The 20028-nt window shown below is 35.7% G+C and overlaps 1 protein-coding gene across 1 annotated transcript in view; it reads left to right on the top strand.

Annotated features, from left to right (window-relative positions):
• Positions 1 to 20028, top strand: part of LRMDA (leucine rich melanocyte differentiation associated) — a 668732-nt gene that overhangs the window by 590118 nt on the left and 58586 nt on the right.

The raw sequence follows: 20028 nt of genomic DNA on the forward strand, positions 1-20028 counted from the left end.
ATCTTTTAGTTAAAGACAACTATATCAGCCGCTCACTGGCAAGGGTTAGTGTTTTTATTTTGTTGTTGTTGTTGTTTCTTTGTCCCTTTTTTTAGCCATGCAGAAAACATTAATATAATAGCAGATGTGGCATAGATTGTCATTTTAGAAAGGAAACTAAGTCATAACCAATTCTATTGATTGCATTCTAATTATAATGTGACCTCCTGTTGCTTTGCATTGAAGCAGCATTCATTTCAGACACATGCTGATAAACAACATGCACAATAAATGACCCTTTAGAGGGGCAATTGCAAGATTCAGGTTTGGAATTTTTGCTCATAACAAAGGCATTTATTTTGCCAAGTCTGTAGTATTAGGCCAGAAAGAATGAATTTCATTATAAAGAAATCAGACTTATTGGGAGCAGAGCCCTGTGAGCTTTGAAATGCTTTCATTCAAATTATATTCAGATTTTAAGTCATTATTGATTATGATATAGACTGGCCATTTTAAGGCACTGAGGAGACAAATGAAAGGCTAGACTCTTGTCTGTGTTCTTACTAAAGCTAAAAGAATCTTCAGATGGTTGTGTGTTTGGGTACTTATTACTAACGAAGGTGGGAATGCTTATTTGACCCTGAGCTGTAAATCAGTTTAGAAATCTCAAGAGAACGCTGCTTCCCATGAGATTTTTGTTACTTCCTGATGCTTGTCAAAATGGAGGAATCATGACAGTAACTTTCCCTATAGGATTTTGGTACTTTGCATTCTGGTCTTATGCATGACTAAGCAGGGCAGAGACAAGGGGAGAAGGAGGTATTTTTTCACTTACTGAGGGAATTTTCATGGTTCTTTAGGATGGCAAAAAGGAACACTGAGGTTTATAACACCAGGTAATAGCTTTCATTACAGCAATCGATGTAGAAGGGAAAACAATGATAAATGTTTTGGACACATATGCTGTTCTTCAGGTCTGTTGTCAGGACACAAAGCTTATTTGTTTAATCAACAGACAAAAATGAATACAGTACACAAGTATGGAAGGAAGAGTAAGCCTGAAGAAGGGCATATGTGGCAAAAACATTTTATGTCTGACTCTTTTTTCTGCATTAGTTGCTCTAATTGTAAATGTATTAAATTGTATAAAGGCATACTTCACAGTGGAAAGTAGACTGTGGGATTGAGTGGTTCTTTGTATAGAACGATGTCAGACTAGAAATTACAGGAAGGAAATTTGAAATCCCAACTGATCTATAAGATAAACTGGGTATTGTTACTTATTTTTACATCCAACAATTGGATTTAGATAATCTTGATAAATGACATCAGACAGATAGTAAAAATAATCTGACAGCAGACACATTTTGAGTATCTTTAAAAGTAAGTGTCTTTTTCTTTTTCTTTTTTTTTCTTTTTCTTCCCATTATTTGTCTGTGGAATTAAGGACGTTTATTTCAATTAAAAACACTATTATTTCTATGAAAATAGAGTCAAATGAGCATTATCGGGATACCAGATTAACATTTCTATTAAAATAAAAGTCCACCTGGCAGTATGAAAGGGGAGTCTCAAACTCCTCTTATACCTGCCTCTACCTCCACTTGGAAAGACAGAGATGATTAAGTTCTCTGGTTGTCACTCTTTACTCCACAGTTCCAGTCCTTGGTGCCACTGGTGGCATGTAAAAGCACTGATAAAACATATCAGCCTAAAAATATCTGAGTCTTTTCTACTTTTTTGAAGTAACTGAAGGCCATGGGATTTGTCCTGCTCACTCTTGCTTTTTTCAGCTCTTTCTGAGTTGGAAGCTTTTGCCATGCGACGCTTGAGTGCATTCAACTCAGAGTTTGTTTGTTCTAAGCATATCACCCTGGGTCTCTCTTAAGAGTATAAAAATGTTGCTTTCACCTCTCATTTCAAACTCTTGAGTTTCACATCATTAAATATTCCTATTATAATATATATAATATTTGTATCATTGTACCCATATAGATTTCAAAATAATTTGTTCCCCCCAAGCCCCACCTTTTTTCTACTGATTTTTCAAGAAATTTGTCATACAAACTGAGTCCAAACTAGCCCATGAGATTGCAAAATTGTATACTGTCATAGTCTATTGTATGTGGTTGACTGAAATTAAATCTGTTCTTAATCAAAGTTACCTCATAGCTCTCCAAACTGCTTAGGCCTCCTTTTAAATTCTGTGGTCTCAGAAAATCAAGTTATCTTCTATGTAAAATCTGTTGCTGGGTCGGAACCAGCATTAGATTGATTATTCAGAAAAATGCATATTCCTTATTTTGGAATGAAAATGGAACAACAGATAATACATCCCCATGGGTTGACTGTTTAAGCTAGTCAAAGCTTCCTTTCAGCTTGAATGTTAAAGTTTGTTTTTTTTTTTTTTTTTTTGGCTTAGAAGAGGCTGCAGTATTTGAAGACTAGTCTTGGTTTTTTTTCCTCTCAAAAGACAAGCATTCTTCTGATTGTACTAGTGACAATCAGTGGTTAGATGTGTTTCAATAACTAAAAGATGGGAAATTGATTGAATGGTTTCATGCTGCTTACTACCAAAATGTTCTTTTCCAAAGAAAGTAAGGAAGACACTGAGGATTTTTGATTATATATTTACTACGTCTTGGTTTTTTGTCAGATTGGAAAACAAAATACAGACGAATACTTTGTCGAAATTCAGTTTGCATTGTTGATAAGAATCAGAGGTAGAAAAACTATTTTGTTGAACTTTCTGTACTGTTTAGGTCTGTTAAGTCTGATGCGTTACCTCTCGGCTTTCAGTCCTGGTTCAGTAGGAGCTATTTCTTTTCAAGGATATTCAGATCTTTTTATGTTTAGGAGTAAGGTCTTAATTCCACATTCACACACATATGCAAGCACAAATGTCTCCATTTTTACATGCCCACTTCTGTCAAGAATGGTTGGAAAACTTTCTGCATTGTTGAGTACTCCTAGATGGAGTACTATGGAACACAGTACTGAAAAGTCTTTAAGGAGTACACTCCCTTCTCTTTACTCACTTAGTCTTTGTGTTTGTTTTCTGACATCAGTTTAACAAGATGGTTTGTTTGAAGATTTTATGGAAAAGTCTTACATTTAGGAAAGAATGACAGAATCTTAATTTTAGTCATTTTAGGCCATGAATAGAGAGCTGGAATGTCTCAGGTCTCTATGTAGTTTTTAAAACTCGTGATGTTTGTTGATTTCATTAACTGACAGGTATTCCTCTTAGAGCATTTAGACATCAGACAAGAATGTATTATGCACAATTTTGTCTTGTGATGATAATATAGCAGAGCAGGAATGCAGCAATATCTCCTACAATATGTATTAGAGGTGAATTTGGCATGCAAATACTAGTTGGGAATATCACATTCAATAATCATGGTAGGGTTATATATTTTAAACATTGTAAGAAAGCATCAAGTAATATCTTATTTTCAAGAGTCTCTTCATTATTCATTTGTGTTAGCTTGTTGCAGTATGTGTGTGTATAAATAAAAGAAAGGCAGAAAACAAGTTAGAAGAGATGGAAAACTAATGATTCAAGAAATCACATAGCATCAGATAATTCTATTTTGAAATCACAGCAGTAGCACCCAGCGGCATAAACTCCCCAAATTGTTAGTGAAACCCCCTTTGATATATCCAGTGCTACAGGAGCCTGAAGGCACTCTTTTTTATTAGTGCCTAATGTTTCCTGAAAGAAATGTTTAGCAGACATTAATATATATATACCTGTTTAATTTTATAATCCAGTTTCTTTGACACTTATTTACTGGTGCTTCATCTTGCTATTTGGCTTTAATGTTTAGTATTATTTTTACAGCTTTGAGTATTTCAGATTCTCTAACAGATTCGTATGAGTGATTTTGGTAGGCAGTTTTTGTCCTGTCTTCAAGACTGTCTTTTACCTTCACCTTTCAATTATCTTTTTAAATATCTTTTTCTGATCTACTGGGCTATATGGCTCAGCGTCGAGTGTAGTGAAAGCCTGGGAAGCACATATCCACAGTCTTCTCTGCCATCATATTTATGCAGAAATATGTAGTCTGGGGTTGTTGTTTACAAATGCAGTTGGTCTTACGAGTCTTACACTCGTAGCATTCTGATCACCTAGTGAAGAGGTGGAGGGAGAAATTGAATGGACAAACATTAGTAAGCTACTCTTTTTGAAGACAAAACTGTTGCTCCAAATGAATTGCACACTCCTCTAACTTAGCCCCAAATAAGCTCTATATATGTAACCTCACTGTACAGGAAAAGCTCTCTTCCAAATGATATATGAGTATATGCTTTCATTCTGCTGAAGTGGGACTTAAGCACGGTTTACTGACAGACTGGTTAGAGAGTTAAGATCTTACTTTTCAGAAAAGTTTTGTTTGGGATAAGCTTACTGTGCTGAAGACATGTTGGGAAGGGGTCAGTGTGTGTGTCTGTCATTCTGCTTACAGTAAAATTTCCATTGAAGAGAAACTTTGTAGCAGTTTTCCTTAAAAAGAACAGAATTTATTGCCCTGAAGTTGAATATCTAAGCATTACTGGGAACAAGGGAAGAAAGGAGGAGCTGCAAGGAAAGTGATTCCTGAGGTTTCAGAAATTGGCACAAGTTCCTTCTTGTTTCCCATCTGGTTTAAAATGAAGACATCTTAGAACAGAATGGAAATATTCTCACCTACTTTGTCATCCTTTCAGATCATGTCAATTCATCAAAGAAAAATTCGATTATATGCCTCCCTTCCACCTCCCCTTGTCCTCTAGTAGATGAAGGGATAAATACTTGGATTATGATAAAATTATGAAGTTGGTCCTGATGAAAAAACACAATGCAACATTTGTATGGAAAAATCAGGGTAAAGTATCATTTTAATTTGAGAGGACAACTCACTTCAGTTTAAGAAGTTGATTGGACGATGAGTTTTGACAAGCAATGTCACTTCAAGAAGATTCAGATGAATGAATTCCAGAGGTCAGATCTAACAGCTGACTCCCAAATACTGTAGCTTTGCCTAGTAATGGATTGATTTGAACCAGGAAAAAAAAAAAAAAAAAGGGTATGTAATTATGTGGTTAACCTTAGCACTTAGTTTTTTTTTTTCTGTCTTTGCAAAGCCAGTAATTTAAGAAGGTGATCAGAACAGCCAAACGCCTCAGATTTTCCTTTTTCATCCTTATAAAAACCCATCTGATTAATGATGGAACTCAATAAATTACAAAATAAAAAATTGGGCTGGTAGATTTGGTTTACAATCTCATGTGTTACTTATTTAAAAATTGGATTGCACTGGAAAACGTCTGGCTCTGTGGGCAAAGGAAATATTGGTAGATGTTTCAGAAAAGATGGAGTTGCATAACCATATATTTATTCCTATTAATCTGCTATATTGAAAAGGAAAATGTAGGACTATGTTTTTGCAACTGGAATCTGGATAAGAGTGGAAGCCTGATTCCCAACATACCTCCTTGCAACTGCTACAGTAGTTCTGTGTGTCAATCTTTGGGTTTGTTGATGTGACTATATGCATACTTCTGTGTAGTACCTGTTCATTTAAGCTTTAAATTTGCATAGAAAATGTTTTACATGGATGTGGATCACTATGATAAATGCTTCTTTTGGTCTGGTATCTACTGCTGTTTAGATGTGGCTTTAGATCTGTTGTGGTCCTTCTGTGAAAGGGTAAGTAGGAATGTTTAACAGCAATCTGAGAAACAATCCATAATACCTTCTTCTCCCTTGGAAGCAATCTATATCTCCAGGTTTGGCAATGAGGTGTTATCAGTTTAATTCCCAATGCTTTCTTTTACACTGTTTGGATATTCATTTTTAAGATTAGTTTTCCTTTTCTTTTTACAGTTACAACTATTTTGAATGTTGCCAATTCATGAGATACGAACATGGCTCCCTGAAGCCATGACAAAAAGGATCATTACAGTCCAAATCCTAAAAGGTTGACAGTAATTGCTGGACAAATTTTTAATAGACTATAGGTCGCTAAAATCATGATTCTGTTAGTTATTTATTTCTTATGGCTTTTGGTTTTCCTACCCTTTTCCCAAAAAAATTATATCCTCATTTAACATTCTGTCTAACAAGCTGCGACTTGGAAAATGGTTTAAAGGGAAGAGTTATTGCCAGAAGGGTTCTGAAAACACAAACTGGTGAAACTATTTGCAATAATCATCATAGCTGGAAGCTTAGGTTTTCTTTCTAAAGTGCTTTTGAGCTGGAATCTGCTGCCTTTGAAGTCAGTGAAGAGTTTTGTTATTGACCTTATTGATCAGTCAATTGGTCTGTGTTTCCATGAAGTGGGGATGGCAAAAATGCTGTTGTTACTAATTTTAGTATTAACAAAATCAATAAAATTTTCAGTTTGATTTATTTGTAATGCTTTCCTGACAAGCTACAGTTGGCATTACTGATTAACGTACTGTTTTTGTTTTGTTTTGTTTTGTTTTGTTTTTCTCTCTGGTAAAAGAATTTAGATTCAGGCAACAACTTTGTGCCATTGTCAGGCCTTCAGTAGAGGCACATCACATACCCTTTGTTCCTGTTCCCTTCCTTGCCATGTCTTTTTTCTCCTTGGAAATCCTCAGTTTCCAGAGGTATGTTAAGCTGGCGGGCAAGTTTTAGGTGAGATTTGGCTGAAAAAGTAGGCTGCAAATTGTTTGAGACAATTAATAACTGTTAATGAAAACTGTGCTTTCTACAACAATGGTTTTAATATTTGGGTGTGCCCATATATGTGAGTGTGTGTAAGATAGGATAGTAAGGAGAATGGGATAGACCAAGACATGTACATTAAGGTACGTTGGAACTGTGCCAAATGAAAATTGTTATTTGGTTCCTTCATGTCCTCATTCTCTTTGATGGTCTATGAGTCTCAGCTGGACTAGCAATCTATTTTATAGACACATTTCTCTCCTTTAGCAGCCAGTAATGTGTCAATAAAGTAACACAGTACCTTTTCAATTCATTGGCAGTTAAAAATAATTGAAAAACCTGGGAAATTTCAAAACTGCTTTAAATCAATAGTGAGCATAGTTTTAAAAATAAATAAATAAAAGTTATGTAAAACATTACATTTCTAAAATTAAAAAAAATAATAATATTTTAGGGTGTCTCCCTCTTACCAAGTTGAAATCAAACACAAATTCAGGAAATACTTTAGTGTCACTAAGTCTCAATTTTGTTGCTGAAGGAGTTTCACATCAAAAGTTTTGTTTGGTTGTAAGCAAAGTATCCTAATGATGTGTACCGAAAATATTTTTATAGAAAAGAAATGGTAAGAAATACATTGAAAATATATGCCATGCCTTACTTACCTCTTAGTTCATTTTTAGTAATGAAAAGAAGAGCAAAAAGCCATATATATTTTTTTAACAGTACAAGTTATTTGTTCACCACTTACGGTGTGCTGACCATCACTTGGTTGTCAGAGTCACAGAAGAATCTCACATCAAATGCTGAATTTTTGTCACCAAATTTTACATGCTACAGAGGAATAACTGATCATTATTTGGAAGATTTATTTTCTCCTGATCTTTTCCTTAAGGAAAAGTTTATGCCATATCTAACTAAATGTTGAAGGAAATACTTACTTTTGCACAGTATCTTTGCATGTTTAGCTAGTCAATATAGTCAATATAGTCATTATTTATTTAGTTCTTTTTCCCCATTGTAGTTCAAACTGCATTTTTTTTTTGTAACTGAGATAGGCTAATCCATTTTTTACCGAAGCAGTATTCCCAATTTTTTTCTCATTGGTATGTTCTTGCAAGATTCCAAACCTTCCTTCTAAAAAGTATTTGTGTTACTAGAACATGATGAAGAGCCTTTGTTGCATATTTCATTCAGTATTCAATGCTGAATATTTCATTCACTATTCTATATTATGTAATATAAGTGCTAAAATTCATGGAAGCAATTGTCTTTTTTTTTATTATTATTATTAATTTTGGTGTAGCAGCTCTCTTGTTTGTTTACTTGTCTTTCGGGTCATACCCTTAATATTGGTTCTTTATATTGAAGATTGGATTTAGAATATGGGGATCCCATTTCCCCTTTTGGTTGCTACTCTTCATTGTCATTCATTTTTTTCATTGTGTTTTCTGGAGAGTGTCCCAGTTCCATCTCTTCAGTGGTTGATATTATCAATGTCATGTTGTCCACATTAATTACTGCTAGGTAGAAAACACCTAGCCATGTGTACTTCACATTTCTCTTATTTGAATTAGGTGCCTTGCAATCCATGGCTCTGAAATAGAGTGAGCTGATATCATGTGCCTGGCCCTGTTAGTTTCAAAGCAATTCTGGCAATAAAAATGTTTTGTGGTTTTGGGCATGACATTAACATTTGTTTTCCCTTAGTTCTTGTTCCATTTCCTTGATAAAAAGTCTTTGATGCCTAAGGGGGTGACCTTTTCCTTCATATTTCCATAAATTGAGTATTCACTTAGTTGCTTAAGAAATTACATGTGTAGCCCTCCTGTTCACAATCCGCATTTTGGTCTCTGTGCTTTGGCTGGCTTCTGGTGGCCCTGTCTTCCCTGTATGCATGTTAGGGTGTCTCCATGTCAGTCATATGTCAGTAACCAGAAGCTTGCAGGACAGTGGAAAGTTTTAAATTAACAACTCACTTTAAGAGGCAGAATTTTACAGCTGCTGTAGAAGGCATTTTGCTTCTCTTACCTAGTATAATGTCTCACTACCTGACCGGTTTCTCATTAGCTGAATAACTGTCAGTCTGCCAGTTATTGCTATTTTAGGGTGATTATTTTGCTTTTATTTTCATTTATTTTGCCCCTCTATTTTTCCCTTTTTTTCTTTCCCTTCTCTGGATCTTGATTACTTCAGTGTCACCTTTGCACTGCTGGAATCTAACCAGCTGTTCGTATAAAATCTGAGATACTCCCTTCTCCCCATCACAAATATACAATATAATTTACTCTAGGCACTAGTATCATATAATCATATATTGCAATTCTGGAACTATTGAAAGAGAGCAGCTTGTATTTCACATTTTGAAAGTTAGGCATGAATAAAACTTAACAAAAAAGTTTAAAAATAATTTTAAACCAACAATTCATTTGAAACTTCATAAATAAATTTATAAGCTAATTTCTATAAAACAAACAAACACAAAAAACTACCACTGGTTGAGTGTAGTTATGTAGTAATTTACACTGATGGATTATCTAAGGAATCACAGATGCTTGCTTTTTTTTTTTTTTTTTTTTTCCCCACCAGCCATCCTAGAGCAAGAAATGGTTTGTGTCTGAGTGTGTGGTATAGGAGGATTGATAGGCCTTACGTAGAGTTGGGAAGTATATTGGGGAAAGGAAGTTGCTACAGAGTAAAAGAAAGATGAAAATGAATTTCATTTGCAAAATGAGATGCTTAGAATATAGTTCTAATCTACTGTGGTTAGCATTTCACTAGAGGCTTCCACATTTTTAGATGTGTAGAAAATATTGTGGCAGTATGTATCAGCTGTGTTCAAACTTTGGGCTATATTTGGTTTACTCTGTGTGTGTATGTGTGTGTCTGCCCATGGCAGGGAGGGTGGAACTACGTCATCTTTAAGGTCCCATCCAACCCAAACCGATTACACCTTTTGGGGTTGCTAGAAGAGAAGGGGAGTTGTGGTTTAAGTCTCACAAGTAAAACGGATAGCAACTTTATGGATTAGCCTTAGGTTTCTTCAAGAGTTAAGTACTTCCAAATGGAAACAGAGTTGAGTTCAGAAATTCTTATTGCTTACTTGCGTATGAGGAGAGTATGAATATAATATATACAAACATCAAACAATAAAAGTAATAGCCTCTAAGGGGAAGGGAATTATTTTCTTTTGAAACCATGATGTCATGGTCTTACCTCACCTTTAGTTTCAGCCAAGCAAATAATGTGTACTGAGCTCTCTATCATGTACCATTATAATTAGCTCTGTCAGGTCTTAGCCCTGCAACCCTCATGCAGATAATATGATAATATGTCTTCATAACCAAGTGACCTTACATGCACAATATTTCTCCCCTTATGAAGATTGCATGTCAATAAAGTAATTGAGTCTCAGAGGCTGCAGCGAGTGAAGATTTAGATGATTGGACTTTCAGGGCAGTGATGTATGACCGTTATTATTCTACTTGTCAGAAAGCTGCGTACAAGCGAGGATGGTCAGAAGATGACAGGGATGAAAGGTTGTGTTTCATTAAAAAAAATATTGCTGTTAATCACCACTCTATTCTTTTGAAAGTCATAGAGGAAAGAAACTCCTTTTTCATTTTAGCTCTGGTTAAGAATTTAAACATGAACACATAGCAGGCTTTCAGAGCCAGTTATCCAGCTTCATTATTACTTAATTAGGGAAATAAATTATTATTTCAGTTAATAAAATACAACAAAATGATAGACACAGAGACCACCTGTATTCTTCTATCGCATCATTTTAAATTAACATTAAATAAATCATGCTTAGCTTTAAAGCAAATTTTGCCTACAGCTTTAAGTAATTATAACAAGTGCTATGAAGCTGGTACAAAATCAAACCATACTCAATTCAACTATTTTTGCTTGTGCTAATTTGTTTGGACAATTGCAGTGCTTGAAACATTTATATTTCCATACTTTGTAAAAGCAAATATTTTTTTTTTCTCACTAAGCTGTTTTGTAGCTGTAAATTTGTCTTATGATATCATAACAGCTGGAAACTTGTAGCTTGACAAGGTTTTGTTTCATATTTAAACAGCTTAGAAATTATGTTTGAAACATAGTATATTTCGTTCTCTCTGTGAGACTTTTTTATTTTGTTGAACATTATCTTGGAAGTATCTGCAATGCATTTTAAAACAGATTATTTATGCATTCATTTAGTTAATAATCCCTAATGATTTATATATAGCAGAGCTTTCTTATATACATAAAAAGACCAAAACTAGCCCAAAATAGTATTTACTGGGTAGTACTATATAATGAAATACGGATGTAGGTTTTGGAAGGCTGATGAGCAAAGAAGCTTGACAGTGCTTTTAGTGAGTAGAAAATCCTAATGGAAGCACATTCTTTTTGAAGAGCTAGTTTCAGAAGTCTTTAAATCTTCACAGTTAGGAAATTGACTGAGATATAGCAGCTCTGATGGAGAAAGAGCTTATCAGATGATTTTTGGCTATATGTAGTAAAGCAATAATTTATCAACTAAAATTAGCCACTGCATCTTTTCAGGACTGAATGCTATAAGGACAATTTTGTAAACACAAGCAATAGAAAACAAGAATGAAAACTTTGTATGAAAAGTGAAAATGATGAGCTCTTTTATGCTTACTCCTGAACACATTTTTAAACTAGCAAGGTCGTTGTTTGCAAACTCGTCTTCACTATTATTAATGATTTTTTCAACAACAATGTTCCATGTGACTAAGGCCTTGTTGTTCTAATTGCTATATGGAAGGTAAGTGATATTCTCTGTTCAAAGGTAAAATGGGCATTTGAGTAAGAAAACAGAAAGCTCCCAAATTATGGGTATTTAATATCTGTATTGCTGTGTTGTTGGTAGGTGTTGGACAGGAGCAAAAGCCTCAGTCTCTTGAGCTCTTTGTTAAATAAACTGATCATTGTGTCTCCTTTTCTTTCTGTGTATATATAACATTTACAGCTGTTGGTAAATCAAAATTGGTGTCTCTTGACATAGGTTTTCTTGAGTCAAATCACAATCCTGTTAAGTCAGCCACAGCATTAATGAGAACATTGGTTGCTTTCTCTGGTGCAGCTGTAGAACAAAGGCTTTCAGCTCTGAAAGTCCTGGAGAGTTCAGAACGCGGAGGGGTCACTAAGGAACCGGAGGGGGATGAAGAACTTAAAAAACAAACTTGAATAGCGATGCAAAAAGAAAAGCTAATAGCCCATTATATTTTTATATGTCCTTTTAAATAAGGGAAGAAGATTGATACCTTCCAGTCAAATGGAAGACTGATGTGAGTGATCCGACTCCCCTATCAATGTGACATGTGACTCGCTGTTAACAGTTATTGGTGTTGATAGGCACACCCCACACAGAGAGCCAAATGCAGTTGTTTTGATCCCTTGTTCTTTTATTTCTGTCCCTTCTCCCTGTTTTCTGTCACAGTGTCATGTTAAATCATTGTTCGGTGGTACATGCGGAACCTCTCAAGTACTGAGATACCAGACTTCAGGAACCATATTAAAATGAATATAATAATGAGAACCAGAAGGCAGCACAAAACCACTTCCCAGGAAAGGAGGCAGCTAATAAGTGGTGTTGGTGGATTCTGGGGAGAAGAACCAGAGGTGCATCCTGTGGACGAGTAGGTGTAGGCTGGCTTGTCCCAGGGTCCAGTTTACAGGTGCGCTGAGAAGATCAGTGCTGATGTCTGTCACTTTGTACACATCAACATGCTTATTTGAAAAAAAACCAGAGTAGTCACTGGTTATCTGGTAATCAACTCTGGTATGAAGAACAGTTATAAAAAAATAAAGCGCTGTGTTTTTTATTCTTCCGTGGAGGTCTTGCTAGCCCGGCTATCTGTATTCTCTCTGAAGGAGTGGATACTGTCTTCCCTCTGCTTTGCCTAGGAACATTACCTTGTGATCTAGAACTGCCTATGTATTCAACATACACGCAAAATGTGTGTTTTATTCTCCAGTTGTTCAGGCAGTTAGTTGGGACTTGCTTTTCAGATTAATTAAGAGTGCTTTTTATGTTTGCCTGTTTGGAGAGTAGAATACAAATTTGCTTTCTATTTTGTAAGCTTTTAACTGGAAATTTGGATATTTGTCGCATTTTATCTGAGTCAAAAAGTTTGGCAAAGATGAGGAGTTTGAATAATATTCCAGCTATAGCCTATTTTTACATGTGTTGATGTATATATACATGCTAGCTTGACAATAATTCTATTCACAGCAATAGCAACAGCAATGATTGATGTGGCTTAAGTGTTTCCATTTGTTTATAATTATATGAAATTTTTTAGCTCTGTGAGATAATTTGGTGCCTTATTTCTGTCCAGAGGAGAAGGCTCTTTCAGTGTTTCTTTTTCATTTTCTAATATTTCATCAGGTAATCCCATTGTTTTTTACGTTTATAGATTCATGCAGTCCAAAGCCATTCAGAGCGGCTGTTCTGCAAAACAGACCGTACATTTTGCATAATAATCCCTTAACTGTGGTCAGTAAATTGTATTTGCTAATGCCTATTTTACATGGAAGCAATGGCTTGATTCAAAAATGTAGACTACACTGATTCACCTGATGGTCTGTTCAAACTGTTAATCACTGTGGGGCTTAAAAAAACAAACAAACAGAAAAACCTGCTTTCTGGCTTGCACTTTCAACCTTGCACTAGCTTTATAATATTAATACTGAATATTAGTCCTTTAATATTTAGTATTTTTTTCTTGTCTAGGGTAATTATGCAATGTAATGAAATGGCCTCAGTCTTTTTTTTCTTTTTTGATAAATTAAAAGCATTGTACGGTTGAAACCCCTCACTCTGAGTTATTTCCTCCAATTCTCAAGTATAGCTTGTGACTCTTCATCACCTTTTCCAATTTTCCAACATGCTTTAAAAATTATGGCAGTCAGAACTGTTTGTACTGATCTAGTCTCATGAATGAACAGAAGTAAAACCACTTTAACCATTTTCCATACCTACTCTGTTCCTCTCAATTTTCTCTCTCTACCCCTTTACACATACAGAGCTTTCTTTAACCCACCTTGTTTTACCATCATATTAGATTTTGTTGAATTGCTTGCCCACAGTGTTCCCTAACTTATTTTCAGAGGCTCTGCTTAGAGTTATATAGTCTCACATTTTAAGGATGTGGCCAATCCTTCCTCAGTCCCTGATAAATACTCTTAGATGATGATGACGTTGATGACAGGCGTTTCTTTTATTAACTTTTATTTTATTGGCACTAATGGTACTAATTTGTTTTTTTATTCATTTATTTTAGTGCTGCATGGTACCAGTTCATTACTAGGTATTTATTACAAAGTGAATCTGTATCTCCTTTTTGCCTTTCATCAAAACCCATACCATTTGTTGCTAGTGTATCTGGACAAGGAGTTAATATCTGTTTGTGAATCAGTCTCTACCCAGTGCTTCTGCCACCACCAAAACTTGGGATGTTTTCTGTGCCCAAGCAAAAATAGGACAAGGTGGGCTGCTGGCACACTGCAATCATAATGCTCATTCATTTACCTTCCAGAAGTGGCCAAAGATCATGTCACGAGGCTAGATAGTTTGTAAATGAGCAGAAAGCAAGAATGGCTTGAAGCCATTTTTAGTTTCTGCTTCCTCTTCATTCTGAGAATCTGCATCATTTTGTCTCTAGCAGCATGCATATATCTCCATATAAGTATATGCTGTACCATCTTTGCTTAAATAAATTATGAATGTATTTGTCTGTTTTTCCTTAATGAAACAGCTCTGTCTTCCATTCCTTTCTACTGCTTTTACCATGAACTTGCAGCCTGCCTTGGATTTAGTCTTTAATGTAATTAGTTTGCAACAGAAATAAAAGTGATTGGTGGCTTACCAGTGTTTTCTCCACACCCATCTGTTTTCTTTTCTGCCTTTTAATACTGGGAAAAGAATGCACTCTTTCATTAAATCTAGCACAACTCAAAGGTCACTTCTAATTTGCATTTTGAGAAAGAAACTGCATAAAAATTAACCAAATTCTCTTGGTCTTGTCACAGACAAGTCTAGGGACAAAATGTCTTAACTTTTGTTTGTCTTTCTGAGATAAAATCAATTTACTCCTAAATGCCTTTGCTTTGAAAAACAAATCACAGTGCCACTGCCTTTCATATTTTAGCAGTTATAGTTCAGCATGCAAAAATATCTGTAGTTTTCATGACGGCTGGAACTCTGCTTTACAGTTATTTAATATTAAAGAGAAATTATCTATATGGTCCAAAATTGTTTTACCTGGAGATTCTTTTAAGTTTCCGTACTAGCAGACAGTGGAAACCTTGCCACATTAAACAACTTTTACATGATGATGATCTTGAATGTAAAAAGGCTATCTGGGGAAATTGTTTAGAATTCTGTACTTATTTCTTCCCCAACAAAGTTTTGTTAATTGTATCACCATTTTTGTTTTAAAATCAACTGTCCTGGTTTCAGTTAGGACAGAGTTCATTTTCCTCCTAGTAGCTGGCAGGGTGCTATGTTTTGGATTAGGATGAGAAGAGCGCTGATAACATGCTGATGTTTTAATTGTTGCAGAGCAGTGCTTACACCAGGCCAAGGACTTTTCAGCTTCTCGCTCTGTCCTGCTAGCAGGCAGGATAGGGGTGCAGGAGGAGCTGGGAGGGGACAGACCCAGGACAGCTGACCCAAACTGGCCAAAGGGGTATTCCATACCATCTGACGTCATGCTAAACAATATATAGGGGTGGCTGGCCGGGGTGGGGGGCCGGCTGCTCGGGGATAGGCTGGGCATCGGTCAGCGGGTGGTGAGCAATTGCATTGTGCATCACTTGTTTCGTACACATTATTATTAGTAGTACTATTATTATTATTGTTATTTTTATTTCCCTGTCATAATAAACTGTCTTTATCTCAACTCACAGGCTTCACTTTCCGGTTTCTCTCCCCCATCCCAGAGAGGGAGGGGGGAGGGTGAGCGAACGGCTGTGTGGTGTTTAGCTGCCAGCCGGGTTAAACCACAACAATCAACATGTTTAAAATCTTCATGATGTGATGGAGGTTACCAAAAGAATGGTGTCCAGAAACATTAGAAGTAGTGACATGTTACTAATCATATGGTAGTTAAGCTATCTGAACCACAGAAAGACAGTCCCAGGTAAGGACTAGACGTGGAACGATCCTCTCTCCAACAAGAGGATATTGGCTGCCACACATGTTTCTGGAGTTTTATTTATGTATATGTCTTTTATTTAAATATCCTCCTCTGACCACTTCTTAATACATGCGAAAAAGCATCTTTTGAAATTATCATGGTAGACTGACTAACTAAAAGTGTATTCAGTAAAACTATAGGTTTTATCAAAGAAGACTTGTGGAGTTCTTCAGGTGGGTCAACTTCATGTATGGCCATTCACAGTCTTTATGTTACTTGGCATCAAAAGTCAGCTATTGACTCAGAAGCATTCTTCAGTGGCTCTGAGTTATTTTGTCAATCATAGTAAACCTTTTTAGCAACAGTTGTTGATTCAAATAGAGTGTTATTTTCTTCACTAGCCTAAGTGGTATATTTGAAGTATTTAACATAGTCTCAGTAGGTGCTAAATGATATTTTTAACAGCTTAACAGTGGAGGTATAATCAAGTTTCTTTAATAAGTTATTTTTATTGTTGTTTTGTGCCCCTCCATGTGTTTTTTTGTTCCTTACTTCGCAAGTACTACTATGCCTGAGAAAGAAATAAAACACCAATGTTCTAATTCTATTACTTCATTTTAAGATCTTAATTCTTAACCTATTTTTCACAGGGAGTCTTTGATGCCTGCCTGAGTAGTAACTCTTCAGAGAATGAGTTGTGTGAATATATAATTTAATAAAAACATATGTTATAACTGTAAGCCCCTGTGGCCTGCCAACCATTACATTATCTAGATCTTGCTGATGTGTTTGTGTTGTCGGATTCTTTGACAATGGTGTTACTTCACTCTTGAAGATATGAAGAGCACCCAAAACTGCTTAAACTGGTAGCCAGTGGAAAGCAAAACTGGAGCTGATGAAAATTTGTCTTGAGTGGAGGAGTATTTTAAAACTTGAAATGTGTTGAACCTGCGACTGGCCACAAAAATATGCTCCAAGTATTTTCTCTTTGCATGCTGTCCTGAGGAGAGCTGGTGGGGAGGATGTCCTGTAAAGACTCACATAAGAAAAGACATTCTGTCTATCTGTATCATAGTGAGAGAAAAGTACCTGTTCATAGCAAGGCCAGCCTTTAAGAGCTGCTGCTCCTACAGGTGAGTTGGAAAAACTCATGGAACTAAGTATTACAGTAGAGATAAAATAGTCATTCAGAGTATGTTTGGCCTGATCAGTCCTGCTGTCATTTACAAGTGAATAATTAGAAACTATTGGAGTCTCTTAAGGTAACACCTTTTTCTTAGGTACTAATCTGACAATAATAATTCTTATAATTATGTAATTTAACACGTGTGAATATTATTACCAATTCAAAGTAGAATATTCACAACTTCTTTTAGAGTTTTCAAGGATATGTGTTAGGTCCTTCTATAAGTAAATAATACATTTCACTTTTAAGGCTCTTTTTAATGGGGTTCTCAACATGCCTGTGCAGTCTATAAATAATGCATCTAGATTTGATGTTGACTAGTGTTGCTTCTGGTAATTTGTTTTAAAGTATGTAGTGTGTCAGCTCTAGGTTGATGTAAACTAACAATTGTAGCATGAATCCTATACTATGGACATTTAGCAGTAGGTTAGTTAAGTTATAGGAAAACAGATCTTGTTTTTTATGTGATTAAAAACTAACTGGTGAATCATCATAGTGCCATGATATGCATACGCTGAAGTAGAAAATCCCTGCAGTTCATGGGGTAGAACTGTTATCTCTTCTCAGGGGAGTTCTGCTGTATCTATGACTATCAGGAAGAATGTTTGTAAAAATGACTTATGAAACTGCTGTACTTAAGCTTCAAAACTTGAGCTGAAGCTCTTTCAGTTGTTTTATCAGCATGTTCCCCACTACGTGCGGTGAGGACCTTCTAAACCACTCCATCAAAATTATTCTCTGTCCAGCAGCAACTGCCCCAAAGAGAAGAGTGATTATGTACACTGGCACATGAAGATTAAACAGCTTGCTCCTGCTAGAAGTCTTAAGCTTTCTGGCCCAACCTCCAGCACAGCAAACAAAGCACTACAGAAACATTTTGACATCTGAGTGCGTGTAGCTTCTATTTTAATCCAAAGGGGGGTGTTAAAGTATTCTGATAGCCAAAATAAATGTAGAAGGGTTGGGAAGGTGAGGGGAGAGTCTCTTTTCACAAAGCTGATATTATTTGCAAGAATAGCAACTTAGAATCCAGCCTATTTCCTCTTTAAGCCTAGAGATTTGAACAAAATTGCTGCTAATCAAATACAGTAAAACAGCAGGGGTTCCTTAGTTTATGAGGATTGTTGGTTTTGTTTCAATTGTCAATACCTGAGGATACTGCTAGTAAGCATAACAAGAGGATGAATGTGACATTAAGTTGCATGTTTTAGGCAGATTAATTGCAACTGGGAATCAAGAGAAAGAAATCTTGTTTTGTGTGGCAATATCTTACAATGCAGGGCTTTTTCAGTCAAGAGCAATAAAGCATAAGGTTTTGGAATGATAATTCAGAAGTATATGTCAGCCATCATTGTTTCCTCATTGGATTTATGACATTTTTATTGCTCTTTACACCAACAGAAGTACTAAAATATTCAAGAAAACACTAGTGCATTTTCAGTTAATTTTAAATGTAAAAAGAAAAAAAGAATCCAAGACATGCCAAAAATCACTGCTGGTTTACACTAGAATAAAAAATGCAGTGCTACCAATTCCTGAAGGTAATTGAATTTCTGAATGTGACTGCAAACTTCAAGTGAGTATTTTAAAAATACATAATATTTTATTAATTGTTTAAATACTATTTTAGAAAGAGACGGGACTTTGAAGAAAATGTAAATAAATAGACTCTGCTAAGGAAATTGGAATGGATTAGTTTATAAGGGGAAATGGAGAGGAAGCGTCCTGTTGGGCTCAGTAAAATCAGAGAGAATTAAAGCCTCAATTCACCAGTTTATAATCTTCAACACATGTATGCACGTGGTAATGTCCCATTGGCAGTGGGATGGTAGCAGAAAGTATCTTTGGAAACACAAGTTGCTTGTGAATTTTTTTGAAAATGTATTCTGAAATGTGACTACACTGCAAGTCTCTGTGATGAGCAGACTGAACATGAAGGGCAGGTGTGACCATCGTTGGTGACTTGGGCATAGACACAGTTTAAACCTAGCAGACGTTTAGGATGTTGTGGCATGTTTAAGTGCTTTGACTCTTGAGAAGAATTACTGTTAGGTTCCTTGTGTGCTTCAGTAGTTGTATTTTTGTTCGTTTTTCTGTCTGGAACTAGAATGCTTTGGATTAGTTCTTTTTTTCTTTTTCTTTTTTCTTTTTTTTTCTTTTTTTTTTTCTGGAAATTCTGTAATGTAGGTGGATAATCCTGCACAGCAAATCTGAGACCTCAGCCCTGACATCCCAAGTTTTTCTGCTCTTATGTGGTAGCACCAGGACAAAGGATCCAGAAAGTCAAATTACATATTTTTGTGATGACTGTCCATAGGGTTGGAAATAGGTCAAGTTCCAGAACAGAGCAGACTTTGGCCAAGAATTTCAAATATCATTTCAGTTGTATTGATGCATGCATGGAAACTGTGCCGCAAAATACTTTTAGTTAATCTTCTGGTACTAACTTCAAATGAGAGGAAATAGTTGTGCCTTTAAAGTCAGTCTTGTGATTTGCATCAAAGATGATGTTCTCATTATTTCTCTGTTTCTAAATAACTAGGCTACTGCGAGCTAATTTAGATTTTTTTTTCATTTACCACATGTTTTAGATGTCCAAAAAAAAAGTAACATTCTGTAGCCCTTATTATACCTCCTTGTCATACTCCCTTCCCCCCCCCCCCCCCCCCCCCCCCAATATCTCATTTGAAGAGTCATTAGTGGGAATGATTTCCATCCAGGGTGGGCTAGGTAAACAGTCTTCTCACTTTTCAGTCCCATAATATTGATTGTGATATATGGTGTGGCTAGGTATATTGTGGTTGCTGTAGCATAAACACATTATGCTTTTGTAAAGGTAAGAGGGCTCCGTCTGTATCTGTTGTATAAACAGAAAGAAACACAGCAACTCATATATCAGGTCTGGTAATTCACCTCTAAATTAATGCAGTGTTTTTTGATGCTATGTCTTTACTTGCTATTGAAAATTTGTAGAAAATGATAATTCTGAGCAAAGGGAATGTCTGGGAAGCTATATTTTGAAA

Source organism: Anser brachyrhynchus (genome assembly GCF_964034855.1).
Source record: "Anser brachyrhynchus genome assembly, chromosome: 6".
Classification (NCBI taxonomy): Eukaryota; Metazoa; Chordata; class Aves; order Anseriformes; family Anatidae; genus Anser; species Anser brachyrhynchus.